Raw genomic sequence first — 16,716 nt, 5'->3', positions numbered from 1 at the left:
GAGAGGAGAGGAGAGGAGAGGAGAGGAGAGGAGAGGAGAGGAGAGGAGAGGAGAGGAGAGGAGAGGAGAGGAGAGGAGAGGAGAGGAGAGGAGAGGAGAGAGGGGGAGAGAGAGGGAGGGAGATCAGAGCTCAGCTTTGGAAAGCATCCTTCAGGAACTGTCCACCTTTTGTCTACTTTGGGGGCAGTGTGCTTCACCAACCTGGAACTCCCCAATGGATTAGGCTAGTTCAGCCAACCCCATGTATTCTCCTGTACCTGCCAGCCCAGGACTGGGATTATAAACCCTGGGACTGAACTTGTGTCCTATGCACAAGTAGGGGAACAAGACCTGGGCTCAGTGGAGTCTATTCAGTCATGATTCCAAGCAAGCATGCCGCAGAGAGAGGCGAGGAGAGTTACAGACCAGACGTGCAATTGTGGAGCTAATGTCCATGAGGCCCTTTAGGGATCTGTTCTGAGGCCTGAGGGCTTCATTCTGAGAAATTATATCCTGCTATTTATCATGCCTGTGATAGAATGAGCAGAAAATGTATTCCTGACTGGATTGTATTAACGGAACATGGTTTAAATGTATGGCCACATCTTGACTACATCTAGGCACCATTGGCAAGAAGGTATACAGGGGCAGGACACAGTGGCCATCCAAAGGTGCCACATAACCGCAAAGATGGCACATAACCACAAAAGTGCTGTTTCTCGATTTTCCAAACCATTCAGCGGAAAACATTCAAACTTGTAAGAAGTATTGCATAGTTTTCACAGAGGGCTTCTGTACACCTAGCTTAGCTCGATCTGTGTTGGAATCTTAACAAGGCCAGGATCCCATGAACAAGACCAGATAACAATAGTGATTCAGAATTGTCAATGAGGACTCAGAAGACTTAGCTCCCAGGCTCAGTCCAGCCCTTGTCTGTGAAAACAAAGTTTTGTTGGGACATAAGCCATATCTGTGGACAGCCTCTGTCACCTAATAAGGGGGAGTAGACTCAACGGAGCCTCCATGTCCTCCAGAGTTGGGAGGCACAGTTTTCTAGACAGTGCCTACCCAGGTCGCCTCGAACCCTCCTGTTAACTCCATGAAGCTTCGGGTTGACCTCAGCTTGCTGAATTAAGTAAAACGGGGATGGCTACCTCAGATTTTCAAAGTCCCCAGCACAGAATGGCCACAGCAAGGTCACTGTGCTAAGGTCACTAGGCTAAGTCAGGCAGGGGAGTCCTCCAGGTGGCTTGCAGTGGTGCGCAGACCCCTGGTGGGATGCTCTGAGCTGGACAGCCTTTGTCTTCTCCAGGTGGCCACTGCTCCTGTCCTCTCTCTATTACTGTATCTCCCACGTGGTTCTCCTCGACAGCTGTTCTCCGTTTTGAAGAGACCATCATTATTTAACACCAGTCAGTGGTGAGCATTGATTCAAGCCTAACCCTAGATTGACATATGACTCAAATCTGGACTCCTATGCATGTGGGGAGGAAGAGTCAGAGGAGAAAGGATGTTTCTCAAAGACACAGCTTTAGGGGTGCTATAAATTTATGAAATGAAGTTATATCATCTTAAAGTTCACTTATATTCTCTTCTATCAAATTAGAGGATTTGGAACTTAAACAAGAATATATTATACATGTCTATATATAATGGATCTATAAATAGGATATGGATATATGCTGCATCTATGAATAACGTGTCAGATAGCTATCTATACATCCATATAGTTAGAGGATATATATATATAAGCATGCATGTACACACACTAATTTGTGTGTGTATGTGTGTGTGTGTGCGTGTGTGTGTGTGTGTGTGAGAGAGAGAGAAAGAGAGAAAGAGAGAGAGAGAGAGAGAGAGAGAGAGAGAGAGAGAGAGAGAGGAAGTTGGAATGAATGTGCCAACTGATATTTTCCTCAGCCAGCATGAGCAATGATGAAGAGCCTAGCTCAAAGTTTACTCACAAGGAAATAGATCATGTAAGAAACCTTTATTTCCCAGAAATCGCAGTGCAAGCTGGGAGTGGCGATTCTGGCTGACTCATGAGTCACCCACAGAGTAACTGTAAGGGTGGGACACACTGTGGACTTGACTCCACCAACAAAAGTGACCTCGTCTGAGAGCTTCCTGTGGGCCCACTCCACTCATTCTCTTCAGAATACTCTTCCGGTTTTCGATTCCCTAGAACTCTCAGAAGAAAAGAAATGGGAAATTTCTCAGCAGAGGAGACGAGAAGCAAGGGAGGATGAGGAGACCCAAGTCCTCAGATACCCCTTTCCCGGTGACCAGTGTCTGCAAGGCAAAGTGCCCTTCTCTGGACTTGGGCAGTGGCATATCTGTGCATCCTCAGAGGGACCTGTCATCATAGGACCAGGTGACACAATGCCTCAGAGGCAAGAAGAGATGTCACCCAAAAGCCTCAGTCCCACTTTCCCCTGGCTACTTTCTCTGAATACCACATGCTTTGGCTGGGATTAAAGGTCTCCTTGAGCAGGGATGGGGAGATGGCCTCATGGGAAAGAGCACTTGCTTACCAAACAGGAGGACCTGAGTTCAGTTCCTGGGCTCACAGCCTTCATATATACACACGTGTACACACACACACACACACACACACATATATATACACATACATACATGTATGCATGCACAGCATATACACACAAGCACACATATACATACATATACATATGCATGCACACACACATGCATGCCTATATATACACACATGCACATACATATAAGTATGCATGTATGCACACATAAACACATGCACACACATAAACGCATACACATGTACATACATACACCTACACATTCACACTCACTGTCTCATAGATAAGCTTTGTTCTCATGTTTCCTTTGCATGTCTGCCTGCCAACCTACCCTGGTAACCGTGATTGCATGGAGCTCTAAGCTCCATCCTCTGGCTCCAACCCAATGCCTCTGGCCTCCTGGTGTATGGCATCTTGGTACAGCTCTGTTCCAGGTTCTATGTGCAACATCCCACCCTGCAGCTGCCTCCTCCATCTTCACTGGACTGGGGACCATGTTATCCACCTGTATAGCTTCAGCTAGTGGACCAACGGAATACCACTGCTGACTAGATGAGTGAATTGATTCCCACGCATCACACAGAAATGACAACCATGTTTCTGGAAGAACATCTTGAAACAACCTGAAGAGAGCTCAGCATGTTCTTCTTAGACCAGGTTTGTATTTGCTGTATTGAAGTCTCTGAGATTAATCACAAACCTGAGTGTTCACAGGAATTCACTTGAAGGCACTACCCAGTAGGTACACAGCACACAGTGGGAGGAAGCACACAGATTCCTTGTTGCCTGGAGCCATTGACTACGGTCCCTGAAGGCAGCTTCCTCTGAGCTATGCCTCCCATTCACAACGATGGCGCAGAGTATGTAAGCTGCTCCCTGCTTAGGTGGGGTCCTCAGAAATGAAACTGATCACAGTACGACTGTTTGAAGACCTTCAAACTAACAATGCCCAATGTGTGAATCTGTCCAGGGCAGGATCCTGCAGCAAGGGAGGGGGCATGAAATCACCTTGGACATTTGTCACCAAGCACGTTGGTTCGAGTGCTCCAATTGTCCTTGCTGTTTATGAGCCGTGGCCTTCGCAACAGGGCTGAAATGTGTTCTCCTAAAGATGTCCCCGAGATAGGACATGGCGCTGCATTGTTTCTGTGCATACCAGTGCTTCTGTCCCAGAGCGACCCACCCTCCTTTTAACGGCCGATGACAGCCCCAATGGCTGGGCAGAAATCAGTTGAAGGAAAGGGAAGTCTTGTCGGAAATGAGATTAATCTTGTAACGAGTGTTCAGCCCTGATAACCCATCTGGGCAGAGAGCAGCTTAAACTGGAGAGCAATTAACCTTCACCCGGCAAGTTCTGTCCAACCGTTATAAATATTAAAGAGACAGAATCCTTCTCTGCTCTGTGTAGACTAAACAACCAGATTTGAATTCCACATCAACGGCCCCTTCACAGATGTGCACAGATGACCAAGTTTGGGGGAAAAGTGGACAACAGCAAAGTCCCGATGACTACCCTGGCAACCTCTGCCCTCAGGTTCAGAGAGCTGGGGTCATGAGCATAAAGCCCCACTGAGATGCATTGAAGTAAAACATCCAGCTTTAGAACAAGGCACAGCTGCTTTAGAGCTGTCTGCCCCTGGAAGGCAACCTGAGGCTTTCTCTTTCCCTCCGTGTATCGGTAGAAATAGATCAAGTGGTCTCTCTCTACACTCCCTGCCTGTGGACCACATTTGCATGACCCAAAGGACAGAGTTTCTGTCCCCTTTAATCTCTGAGAAGTTACTGGCTTCATAGACAGCAAGCCTGTGATCTCATCGTTATCAGCACACAGTGTAAGGATGGAGCTAACCAAAAGGGCCCCCCACCATGAAGCACCAAAAAGCTAGAGCATCTACTAGGAAAGCTCCAGTTAAAAATAGCCCTGAGAACCCAGAGCAGGAGCTGCAGCTGTCTATCTTATCATCCAGGCGGTAGCTTTCTTTAGGACTAGCTTATACCAAGCCTCTGGCTGAGTCCATGCATCTGATGCTCAGGTAAACAGGTTAACCAGATAATGTTCATGACTGGTTACAAATGGATATGGGGTACCTACCATAACCAGTATTTAGGCAAGAGAAAAGACAAGACGTATCGAAGTACATATGCAAAACCATACAGGGACCATGTAACCAGCTTGCCTGTGAGTAGGATCACAACTTATATCTTCATTTTAAAATAAAGGAAGTCTGAAAGCATTCATTAGCATGCCCTAAGTAAATTTATCTACCCCGGAGTTTTAACAAAGTCGTCATATTTTCCTAATGCTGCTCATAAAACAGCCTTCGAGTTCTTACCCACTTTGAACCTTAGTGGGTAAGCCATGGGCCTAGAGGCCTTGTGGACATGGACACGTTTGCACACAGCCAACATGTTTCCACAGTTACCTCACTCACATGGTTGGGTATAGGCCAGCCCAGAAATAGGATCTGCGCATGGCATGGCACAGGTGTGTGTCACACAGAGGGGTATTATTGTAGACTGAGAGAAAGTATCCCCAGAAACAAGGGCTTGCTCACAAACTTGCAGTTTTATGCCTAATGGTCCCTATCCACCTTTTGGGGAAAACAAACCCTGACCATCCATACAGAAGTTCTGAAAGTCTTAATCCCACATTCAAGGGGCGTGCCTCACCCCTGTATTTGGCACAGATTTACATATTAAAAAAAGATTCCATTGTATGATCCTATCTCTACCCATCGCTTCATGAGTTTCTCAGTGTTTTAGCTAGCTGAGCAGCCACACGTAAGATGCGTAAGTTTTCATCCCTGATCAACCCCTCGTACACAGGAACTAGGCAAGCACATGCAGACAATGTAATGCATGTGACACAGCCTGCTTCCTAATCTTACAGAGCCCTCACTGTTAGCAGCAAGATGAAACTCTGAACTCAGAAACGGAGCTACTTCAGAAGACGCAGCACCTGAAAGGGCTGTCCACACCTCTAGACTCAAGTCTTCAATGTGTGACTCCTCGGCAGATGTCAAAGACACAGAAGCAAGAACGAAGAGATGATGACTCAGAATGTTAGTGTGTGGGCCTGTTTCTTAGGAGTTAAGTCTTTGGACCGAGGACATTATGAAGCCTTTCTTTGAAGAAAGCCACACAACCACGTTTTCCTAAGAGGTGACCTGTATGCTCGTCTACCCAGGTAGGTGGGGCAGAGAGAAGAAGGATGCCAGTTGCTGGAGCAGCCACTCCAGAGTGCTCGGCAGCACCGTGAGTCTGCCTCACGACTCTCTTGCCATTACTAAGTCAAGAGATAAGAGAAACCACAACATCACCCTGGGTATCCTGTGAAACTGAACCAGCTGCAGAGTGAACGCTTTGCCCCACAGTGATTTCGATTTGATTATCACACAGGAGCTATCGAGTGCCTGGCAGCAGCCGGCATCCTATTAAATTTCTTTTTTTCCCCTAATAACATGAATCACATGCCTACCTTTTAGAATGCTGTTTATACAGAGTGATTAGTATGTAGCCATAAAGGTGGCCACTGGCATCCTTGCTCTGCAAGTCGGGGACCTGAGCTCTGCTCTTCCAAAAAGGAGAGACTATGTGCAGGACAGAAACTGGGTCTCCATGACATGACCTTCATGGACTCCTCCTTGCCTGTGGTGGCTGAACAGTGTGCCTACAAATCCACCCACCTGGGATCTCAGAGTACAGCCTGTTTAGAGGTTGGGTCTTGCCGATGTTATAAACAGCTACAAGAAGGCCATGCTGATTTAAGGTTGGTCCTAGAATTGGTGAGAGCATCCTTATTAGAGAGAGAAGGGTACACAGACCAGAGGCCATGGTTAGATTGAAGGGGACCACGAGCATCCCAGGCAGGTGGTCAAGGCTGGAGGAGAGACATGGGGTCTGTTCCTCAGATCTTCTGTGAGAAGCCCACCCTGACAGTGCAGCTGGGACACTGGTCTTCACTAATTAGGCAATAATGGAGGTGTGGTGCTTGGAACTCAGTCTGGGTTTGGAGGTGGTACTTTGTCAGAGTTTCCCAGTGTGGCTGCTTTTTGTAACAACAAAACTTTCCCAGTTTAGGGCATCACATGACCTGACTAAGACAGCCTTACCGTCTTAGTCAAACATCCCTAAGTGTGGGTTTAGGCCAAGAATTGAGTTCCTCCCTGGCTATAGCAACCCGAGAGCCATGAGCTCTCGGAGTGTGTGTTTTTCTTTATAAAGCTTTCCATGTGAACATCTCTGCTTGGAGTTCATGTCTCGATTTCTCTGCTTGGGAGAATCCCACCCTAAACCTGTGGGAGATGTGGCCCTTCACATCCTAGAGGGCATCGCCACTCTGTGGGGGGCAAACAGTACAAGTATATTTAGATTTCTGAAAACTTTATTTGTTGTGTTTTATAAAAAGATAAGAAAGAGATATGTTTGGTGGAGGCATGGTATGATGTAGGGGAAGGGAGTGTCTCCCTGGGCCCATGCTGAGGCATCCCTTCCCCCTGAAGTACCAGCCACATGATGATATAAAATAGGATAGAGTTTACTCAGGGCATGGGAAGGGGAGTTGAATGAAAGGCAGAGAGAGAGACAGAGAGAGGGAGAGAGAGAGAGAGAGAGAGAGAGAGAGAGAGAGAGAGAGAGAGAGAGAAGTAGAGGCTGGCCATGAAGACATGAAGAGAGGGGGAGGAGAGTGGGGGAGGGGGGAAGGAGCAGGAACAAGAGGAGAAGAGAAGAAAGCAAGAGAGCAGGAGAGAGAGAAGGGGTAAGCAGCCTCTTTTATAGAGAGTCAGGCACATCTGACTGTTGCCAGGTAACTGTGGGGTGGAGCCTAGACTAAATGCCAACACTATTTCTTTAAAAACAATGTTAAAAGTCAAAATAAAACAACTGAACAAAGTTAGAATGTAATTTCCTAATATTTTCCAACCAATAACTGCAAGCAAATTACTCCACAATTAATTCCATGCATTCCTGTTCTTCCGGCAAAATCCTGCTTCTCTTGTAATTATCCAAGAACAATTAAGCGTACAGATCCAAAATGCAATCAGCCCAGGACACAATGGGCTCTCGGTGCCCAGTCAGGCTGCTTCCAACATTTCGATTCCCAAATAAAAGTCATTTCCTTTCCTTTGATTCCTTACGAACTAGAACTTGTTTTAGCTAGGTCGGGCGGGAAAAGATTGCACATATATTGGGTCTCCTCATACATTCATTCCTTTGGTAACATCCACAGAGGTTTTCATGAGCTCGGGAGATGAAGAAGAGATGAACTCCTAAACAATCAATTGAAGAATCTTTATTAAAATAAAAATAAAAAGTAAACAGGTCCACTGTGGTAATGCTGTCGACACTGGGCAGCTGTCTGCCCTGCCTGACCCGAGTAAAAAGGTCCCTCCCTGCTCATATAGACAACAGTGAACGCAGCAGTCCTAAGAGAAAAAGACAGGAGAGTAAGCAGGGAAGAGTTAAAAAGAAATGGTTCAGTGGGAGACAGAAAGGACTTAGAAAGGAAAACGGGAGGATATGGCCCAAGGCCATTACATATGTAAGGAATTACAAGATGAATAAGTAAAGTTTTAAAAGGATGTGACCTCTCAGGGAAATTAGGTAAAGAATCCATGAACTCTCTCTGTAGATAAACTGTTACACAAGCAAATATCTTTAACCGCCCCCACCACAGAATCCTCCAAGTTTCTCAGAAGATTACAAGTTTACCACTTTCTCCATTCATTTTTATTATGTTTAGTTATGTGCACATGTGTGTGAAGGTATATCCCATGTGTGCAGGTGACCATGAAAACTGCAGGAAAGTGTTGCATCCCCTGCAGCTGGAGTGGCAGGTGGCTGGACCATGAGCTTCCTGATGTTGGTGTTGGGAACTTAACTCAGGTCCTCTGGAAGAGCAGCAATCACTCTTCGCCACGGAACCACCCTCCCATTTCCATCATTTTCTACATAGCATTTAATCCATAAGACTTGCCAAATTAAATATTATACATTTTGACACTTCAGTAAGTCATCCAGTTTTATTTTCAAGATTTAATAAACTGGTTATTCTCGGTTATTGAAGTTAATCCCTATTATAAAGATTATTTTATAGTTGAATATAGAAACTTAGCTATTAATAAAGATGACTTCATATTTGTTGTAGATACAGTATAAAATCTCCAGTAATGTAAGCTGCCAAGTTCCAACTGCTTTGAAAACTTTTGGGGTGAGCCAGTATTTACAGACAATCACAAATGATTAAAAGGTTAAATTAGAGCCACTGAAATCTTAAGCATGTCACTATAGTCACGAAGGAAAAATGAACAGTCTATATCAATCATAGCACACACACTACAGTTTCTCATTAATTCATGTCTAAAAGGAGTTAGCTAACGGACTATAGGAGACACACATCCAAAGGACTGAGCGCAGACCCCAGGTGAACAGTGGGAGGAAGGCGTTGTCCTCAGTGAGAGCCAATGGCTGCCGCATCATGACAAGTGTCAAGCAAGCTGCCTCTTTGCTTCTCATTTCCCAGCAGGGGCATCTCCACTCACAGCCCAGAGGAGACACAAACACTCACCAAAGACGCTCCCTGAAAAAAAAACTCACTAGGCTCTGCCAGGTTTGCCAGCACAGGCATGCACAAAAAACCTTGAAAAGGTATTTTCCTCCCCAGAGAAGATCTAAAAACAGCCCAACAGGCAAACAGAAAGGTCTCAGTCTACTCAATGTTTGTGGAAATAAAGACCACTGCTAGGATGGTAAGATGTCAGTTCATGCCTGTTCCAATGCCTCCTACCGAAAAGTCACGAGACGGTGAGCATGAGAATGCTGGTTGTCGGGTTCTCGGGGACATTAAATGTGACTGCCATATGTTCTAGCCATCTCTGTGGATATCCCCAAGAGAAATTCAGTACACAACCAAAAGAGATATCCACAAGCCTCCAGTCACTGCAGCACGCTGTTCACCTTAAACAAGACAGGGAAACAACCTCAGTGGGTGAAAGAATAAAGAACCTGTGCCATGGACAGAACTATTCATCTCTGAAAAAATGAGACGCCGGACTGGGGATGTCTGACCAGAACATCCCCAGAACGTCTGACCAACATTCACAAAGCCCTGAATTTAATGCTCAGAGCTGTGCCAGACACGGAGTCACACAACTCATCTCAGCACTTGAAGATGAAGGGAGGAGGGCCAGAAGTTCAAGGTCAACATTACATACATAGAGAATTCCAGGCTAGCCTGAGGTACATGAAACTCTTAACAAAAGGGGAGGGAGGTGGTTTTTCTTTCGCTTGTCCACACATGGAGGAATCTTGAGGACGCCATGCTAAGCAAAACCAGCCAGTTACAGAAGGACAAGCAGTGGATGATACTGCTTACAGGTAGACTCTAAACCTATTAAATATACAGCAATCAAGTAGAAAATAAAACAGTGGTTAAGGGTAGAAAGGAAATGGTAAGATGAAGACCAGAAGGTAGAAAGCACTGGTCACACAGGATGCTCAAGTCTAACGGCCATGTGCCTCACAGACCTGCGCTTATGTGGTGCTCTACCTCCGAACCCTGCTCACAGTAAATCTGAAGTATAACTACAGGAGAAAACAGGTACATGACTTCTCTTGAGTACTAAGCTGGCTTTATCATTACTTATGTGTGTACGAAGACTCATGTCGTTTCCCTTAAACACGTACAGATATTAAAATAAACGGCAAGTCATCATTTAAGCCACTATGGAGAAACATGTAGGTTTGTTGAAGGAAAATACATGTTAACATTGTGCATCCACCCAGAAAAGGACCTAAAATAAAATGACCTTGATTTCCCACAACGTGAAAAAGAACAGACCCTTCAAGATTCTTTCATCATCCGTTGGTACCACCTCACTGCTATCCACATGATCACTCAGACCCTCGCCATGGGAGATGCTACTCACTCATTAAACCGACATTTATCTGGGATGGGTGTCTCACCAGGATTCAGCATGATAAAGTAAGGGAATGCTTGGGGCTCAGAGCAGTGAGCCTTCACAGCCCTTATTTGAGGTTTTCTGATAATGACTTGTGTGACATAGATTTGTGTGTGTGTGGTGTGTGTGTGTGTGTGTGTGTGTGTGTGTGTGTGAGAGAGAGAGAGAGAGAGAGAGAGAGAGACAGAGAGACAGAGAGAGAGACAGAGAGAGAGAGAGAAAGAGACAGAGAAACAGAGAGAGACAAAGAGAGAAAGAGAGAGACAGAGACAGAGACAGACAGACAACAGACAGAGAAACAAACACATAGACAGAGACACAGAGACTGCTGACTGAAGGCCTGAACTCAGGGAACTTGTAAGGCAAGTGTTCTACCATTAAGCTACAACCCTAGTCTCTTTCTACTTTTAATTATTTTGACCCAGGATCTAAGTGGCCCAGGCTGTCTTGGACCCACACTGTAGCCCAGGCATGTCTTTGAGCAATCCTCTTGCCTTAGCCTCCTGAGGAGCTGTCACTTCCTCTCAGTATGGTCCCAAAGCTGGGAACTGGTAAACACTGAATGCTTCATTCACCTATAGGGCTGCTCCAGACACTGGCTGCCTCTTCTCCTTGGAGAATTGTACCACGCCCCCCTGTCCAGAGCATACCCAGGGTCTAAGGCTGACAGAGAGCCTATGCTTTTTATGTGCCCATCTTGATTTTCCTTTTTGAGTTCCTGGGACTGTAAAAAGGGAGCTTAGTTTAACTACTCAAGGCTGGGTCTTTCCTTGAGCCACCAGATGGTCACATGGCTGTATCTCTCATGTCCCACAACCTACCCATTTTACACAAAACTCTAAATGGTCAAAGTGCATTGGGTTCAAAGACAAACAAAAGAATAGGTTACAACTGGGAAAGACAATTGATTTACCTCAGAAAAGCAGATAGCATGTAAGTTTTTAAAATAAAACTGAAGCTGAATATAATGGAACATGATTCAAACATTTTGGGAACGGCAGAACGGTCACTAATTCAAGGCTAACCTGAGCTACATAGTGAGAGCCTGCCTCAAAATGAAAGAGACTAGACTGAAAAGATGCCTCATGGCTGACAGTGCATCTCAGCTCCTGCAGCGGATCCATGTCCAGCTCTAACTCTGATACTAGACAGTTCATGATGGCCTATAACTCCAGCTCCATGGGATCTGATACTTCTGGTTGCTGCAGGCACCTGTACTCTTGTGTGCATATGAACACACACACACACACACATACACACATACAAACACTTTTTAAACTAATAAAAATAAATTTTATTAATTTTTAAATTATTTTTTATTTTAAAAAAATTTAAAAGTCTCAAAACACAGAGACTAGGGTGTGTACCCAGAAAGCTCACCCTTGCCCACCTACACTCCCTGTGGCTCAGAGCTCAGGTGTGCATCACGCTTTTCAGGATGGCAAGATGGGTGTCATTGCCCTGTTGAATCGTGTAAGGGAAACAAGCTTCAGAGAGTGGATAGAATTCATTAGAGAGCTTGCCTCCCCTGTACTAGGTCCTGGGTTCAATTCCCAGTCTTGAAAAGACAAAAAGAAAGGAAGAAGAAAAAAAAGGGACCTGCATTTCTAAAGGAGCCTGTGAAACAGGGAGTGATCAGTAAATCATGATTTTAAAAATTAGTTTAATTTCTCAAATATTATACCTGCAAACTAGAAAACGAAAGAAGCATATGACACCAGAAAAGAATCGAGCATCAGCAGACCCTTGGTGGTATGAGAGAAAGTAGTATGATTTCCTTTTCCGAATTTTAATTTTCTAAACCTCTATAATAATGTATTGAATGTTAAAAAAAACACATTTTTTGTTGTTTTTCATCAATATTATTCAACAGTCCTTTTGAACCTGCATCAGTCCAAACAAGGGAAATAAACCAGGACCAAAATGATCCTCAGATAGCCCAACTGGTCTTCTGAGGTGACCCTAACAGGAAAGATCCACATCCGCACATGTCTGCTCTCTGGCCCCACCCCAGAATCATGCAGCCAGAGAGGCCACCTTGCAAACCTACAGGCGACATGTGTAGGCGATGATGGAGTTTCACTATCTGTGACAAGGCTGTGCAGCAGATGCCTCCCGGCACATGGGCGAGGAAGAAACCCTGTCTTCACTCTGGACGCTGAGATTCTATACTTAAGGACTCCAACAAGATTAGCAAACAGGTTTAAAGAGGGGGCAGGGAGACAGAACTCTCTTTTGGGGGCATTTCAACTTTTACTTTGAACAAAAAATATGTATACGGAGGGGCTATGGGCTATGCAGATAGAAATCACTGTGGGATACAAACATGTCAGTAAGCACCCACATGCAACATTGTATCATTCATCTACCGGCATCTAACAGTTTCCTGAATGCTAGTCTCTGCTCCCAAGGGCAGTCACCATCTCTTATGGACCCTGTGTCTACAGGACCGGTGGACTTCTCTATCCACTGGTGTCCTTGTCACGGTGTTGCAAACTTTACAGGAGACACTTGCTTTGTGTAAGGGGGATCAGCAGTGTTGGGGGCCAGTGGGGGTGGGGCAGCTTACAGTGTAGTTATTCCTGACTTCAATAGAAGGCTTCAGGAGCAGCAGGCTCCCTGCTTCGAGCCTGTGAACACCATTCTCTGGGGCTTTGCCAGGACTAGAGCCTAGGGCTCCTGGGTGCTATTTATTGTGTTTAGTTTATTGTCCAGTGTTACTGTTTGTTGACTTGATACATTTTTCCCCCTTACAAAGGGCCAGCTGCTGAGGACATATCCTGTAGATAGGTAATGGATGACTCTCTATTGTTCAGTGTTTGTGCTTCGTGGTCTTATTTGTTTTGCTTCAAAGGACCTAAACAATTCACTCCCTGGAACAAGTGGTGTAAACTCAGCACACAGAGAACAAGCTGGCAGGTTTTGGATGTAGATCTGGTGATTTAGGCCCCCCACTAAAGAGAGCTAGCTCTACAGTTGCTTTAAATGAAACAACACTAGATAACGCATTCATCTAACCTTAGGGAGAACTTAGGGCTATAAATCTGTGACTCAAAAAAGGCTGGCGAGACCTGCCCAACCATCAGGACGAATGCATATGCCCACAGTCCTGTCTGTATATGAGATAACCCCAAGATTGCGAAACAGACAGGAAAGTGACCACTTTAAAGCTTCATCTCTTCACCTGTTACAAAGCACAGAGTCCTCCCTTGAAAATCCAGAGCAGGTCTTGATCCTACTGGAAAAGACATAAGGAATAAAGAAGCGCTTGCACGGGCAGGAAGCTTCCACAAGGAGTGCTTCCTGCCACCCGTGCCTCTGGTTGGCCTGGCTATCAGGGCAGGAAGCAAGTGTAGGAAGTGTCTGTCTACAAACCGTTTATCCTCAAGGTAACTGCTGGAGCAGCGTTCTGCTGTTTACCAATGCAGTAAACACAGGGTCTAAAAAAAGATGTTTTCCCTCGCCAGAGAACAGGGCTTAAAAAAAAAAAAAAATCTACGTGCTTTTTCTCATAACCACTGATTTGACTTTAAAAACCAGTCACCATGGGCTTTTGCTTCAGAAGCAAGCAAGCCAGTCCGAGGAGCAGATGCAGGGTTGGTGTTGAACGGGCAACTCCTCTCAGGGATCTGAAGAAGCAAAGACAGGGCCTTTTATAGCTGGAAGGCGGGACTGTGGATTTTATTCTTCTTTTAGAACCTTTACAGTTCATCCTCTTTGCCCTACAAAGAGCCAAGCCTACACAACTGTGTTAATTCAAGGTGCTGGAAAGAGTAACTCCTAGAGTCACATGACTCTGGAAGTCACTTGGATTTGACCTCAGGCAATGTTTTTGATTTTCAGTGACTGTAAATATGTTTTTAACTCTAGGCATCCACATAAGGTGAAGAGAAACTTTGCCTTTCAAAGCCATGCGTGTGGCTGACTCTGCATGGGGCCCAGGCCAGCTCTCCGGAGACATCATCCCTCTGCCTTTTAACATTGAGAATTTGAAATAGTGTTCTGTCCGAGTTCCCTGGATGAGGGTGGCAAGGAGAACCAGACACAACAAGGACCCTCTGCTAGTGAACACTCTAGGGGCCCTCTTCTATTCTGTTGTTCATTTTTATGTTCTTCATAAAAGCCCCTGTAGGGGTTCACAGGGATGTCAATGAGAGAGAAAGAGAAGAGCAAGGGCAAGGAGGGGAAGGGGGATGTGGAGAAGAAGAGGAGGGGGAGGGGGAGGAGGTAGGAGGAGAGAGAGCATGAAGAGAGAGGGGGAGGGGAAAAGAGAGGATAAGAAAATGAGGAGAGGGAAGGAAGGACTGAGAGGGAGGGGGAGAGGAGAAGGGAGAAGGGAGAGGGAAGGGAAGGGAAGGGGGACAGGAGGGAGAGGAAGGCAAGCCAGCCCTGAAAAGGGTCAGGTCAGGCAAGGGAAGCATCAGGCATTTCCCCAGCACTGGGGCAGGTCACCTCGAGCACTCAGTGCTGAGAACAACTGTTTCTGTCAGAGCTTTTATCTCACGACACAGAGAGGAGAGCGCCTCAAAGAAAAGGGCAAAAGGATCTCCTTGATATTGAAAAGCTGAACTCACAAATTAGTGCTGACACTGAAAAAATATGTTGGGACAGGAAACTGACCTGGACATGGGCTCAAACAGCTTCCACGCACTGGGAGCTCGTGTTTCTCGGGGAGTTTTGAGCTCCTGGCCCTGTCCACTCTACAGTAACACAGTGGGAGTGGCAGTTTTCCCAGGTGAGAAAGGCTCTGACTTGTCCAGGTCCACAGTTTGAATCCCTGGTGAGAGCTCTCTGGCTAGGCACACAGACAATCCCCACTGAAGCTCCGCCATGCTCCCCTTTGTGAGTCCTGAGATCAACAATCCACCAAAACTCAAGGAGGACCAGCTCTGCAGCCCAGTTCCACTCTTCCCACCCCTACAGAACAAAGTCCAGGGGAGGCCAAATTCCTACTGAGCTCCCACTGTGCCAGGCTGAGGTTCTGGCCACTTCCTCCCAGAGGGTCCTCTCTCCCATGGCCCTTCTGTGACTGCATCTGTGCCTGTCATCCCCTGTAGGAATGATAAAACCAATCCTTTCCCACAGAGTCTATCACAATGATAGCAAAAAAGAAAGAAAGTATCAAGTGCCTCTCTGCTACAGACAATTGTGGGCTGTGATGTCCTGTGCAGCCTCTGTGTTATTGACGGCTGTTGTACAAACACACAGGACCTCCGAGGAGAGCCACGCAACGTGAAACCACATGTTCTTAAAGCAATGTCTTAAGAAACATGCCTCAAATTGAGACATAAACTCACCACGTTGACAAATTCTGAAATATTGTTTCAAGAGTTTCTTGCACATGGACTGTATTAATTGGACTTACGGATACTTACAACAACAAAGAGACATAAAGTTGGGAGAGAGATGAAGGAAGGAGGGAGGAAGTGGTGTATGACTATGCTTAATATACATTGTCTAAATATACAGAGCTGTCAAAGACTAAATATATCACTTAAAAAATAAAGCCCAGTGGGATTCAAAATGGACAGAGATTATTTGACTTGATTGACTTGGATATTCATGTGGAGGCGTGAGGGGCTGTCTTCAGAGTTGAACGCATGACAATACTTATTAAACAGTAGGGAGGAAAATGAAAAAGGCCCTGTGTGCTATTTGTAACACTGCAGTTTAAAGACAGCAAAAGAAATGGGAAATCATAGACACGGGTGCTTTAAAAGTAAGATTGTTCGGGGCTGAGGTGACAGATGGGTCAGTGCGTGAAGTTCCTGCTACTCCAGCATGAGAAGCTGAGCTTAGATCCCCAGCACTGGCGTAGATGTAGAATCCAGTGGGAAGTACTTCTATGAGCCCAGCAGTGGAACGCAGAAGACAGAAGGATTTGGGGGCTCACTGGCTAGTCAGTTTAGCTGGATCAGTGTAAATGAGGAGATAGCCAGCATTGGACCACTGGTCAGCACACACAAACACGCACACAGGTGTGTGTAGACTCACAATCACACAGGCATGCACACATACCAAAGCATGCAAACACACGCACAATACACACACATACCCACACACAGACATACACAGATACACTCACACACACACACACACACAGAGGCACGCACACATGTGCCTATACACACACCTGCACACACACTCACAAGTACACTCATACAGAGACACACGCACAGGCAAGCACAGACACACTCACACATACATGCACACATATGGAC

At 45.8% G+C, this 16,716-nt stretch overlaps 1 protein-coding gene across 2 annotated transcripts in view; it reads right to left on the bottom strand.

The window, feature by feature from the left end:
• Positions 1-16,716, bottom strand: part of Erg (ETS transcription factor ERG) — a 99,073-nt gene that overhangs the window by 75,274 nt on the left and 7,083 nt on the right. The gene's annotated exons all lie outside the window — the stretch shown is intronic.

This window comes from Grammomys surdaster, unplaced genomic scaffold, assembly GCF_004785775.1.
Source record: "Grammomys surdaster isolate TR1022 unplaced genomic scaffold, NIH_TR_1.0 125925, whole genome shotgun sequence".
Classification (NCBI taxonomy): Eukaryota; Metazoa; Chordata; class Mammalia; order Rodentia; family Muridae; genus Grammomys; species Grammomys surdaster.
This window is presented reverse-complemented; position numbering and strand designations above follow the sequence as displayed.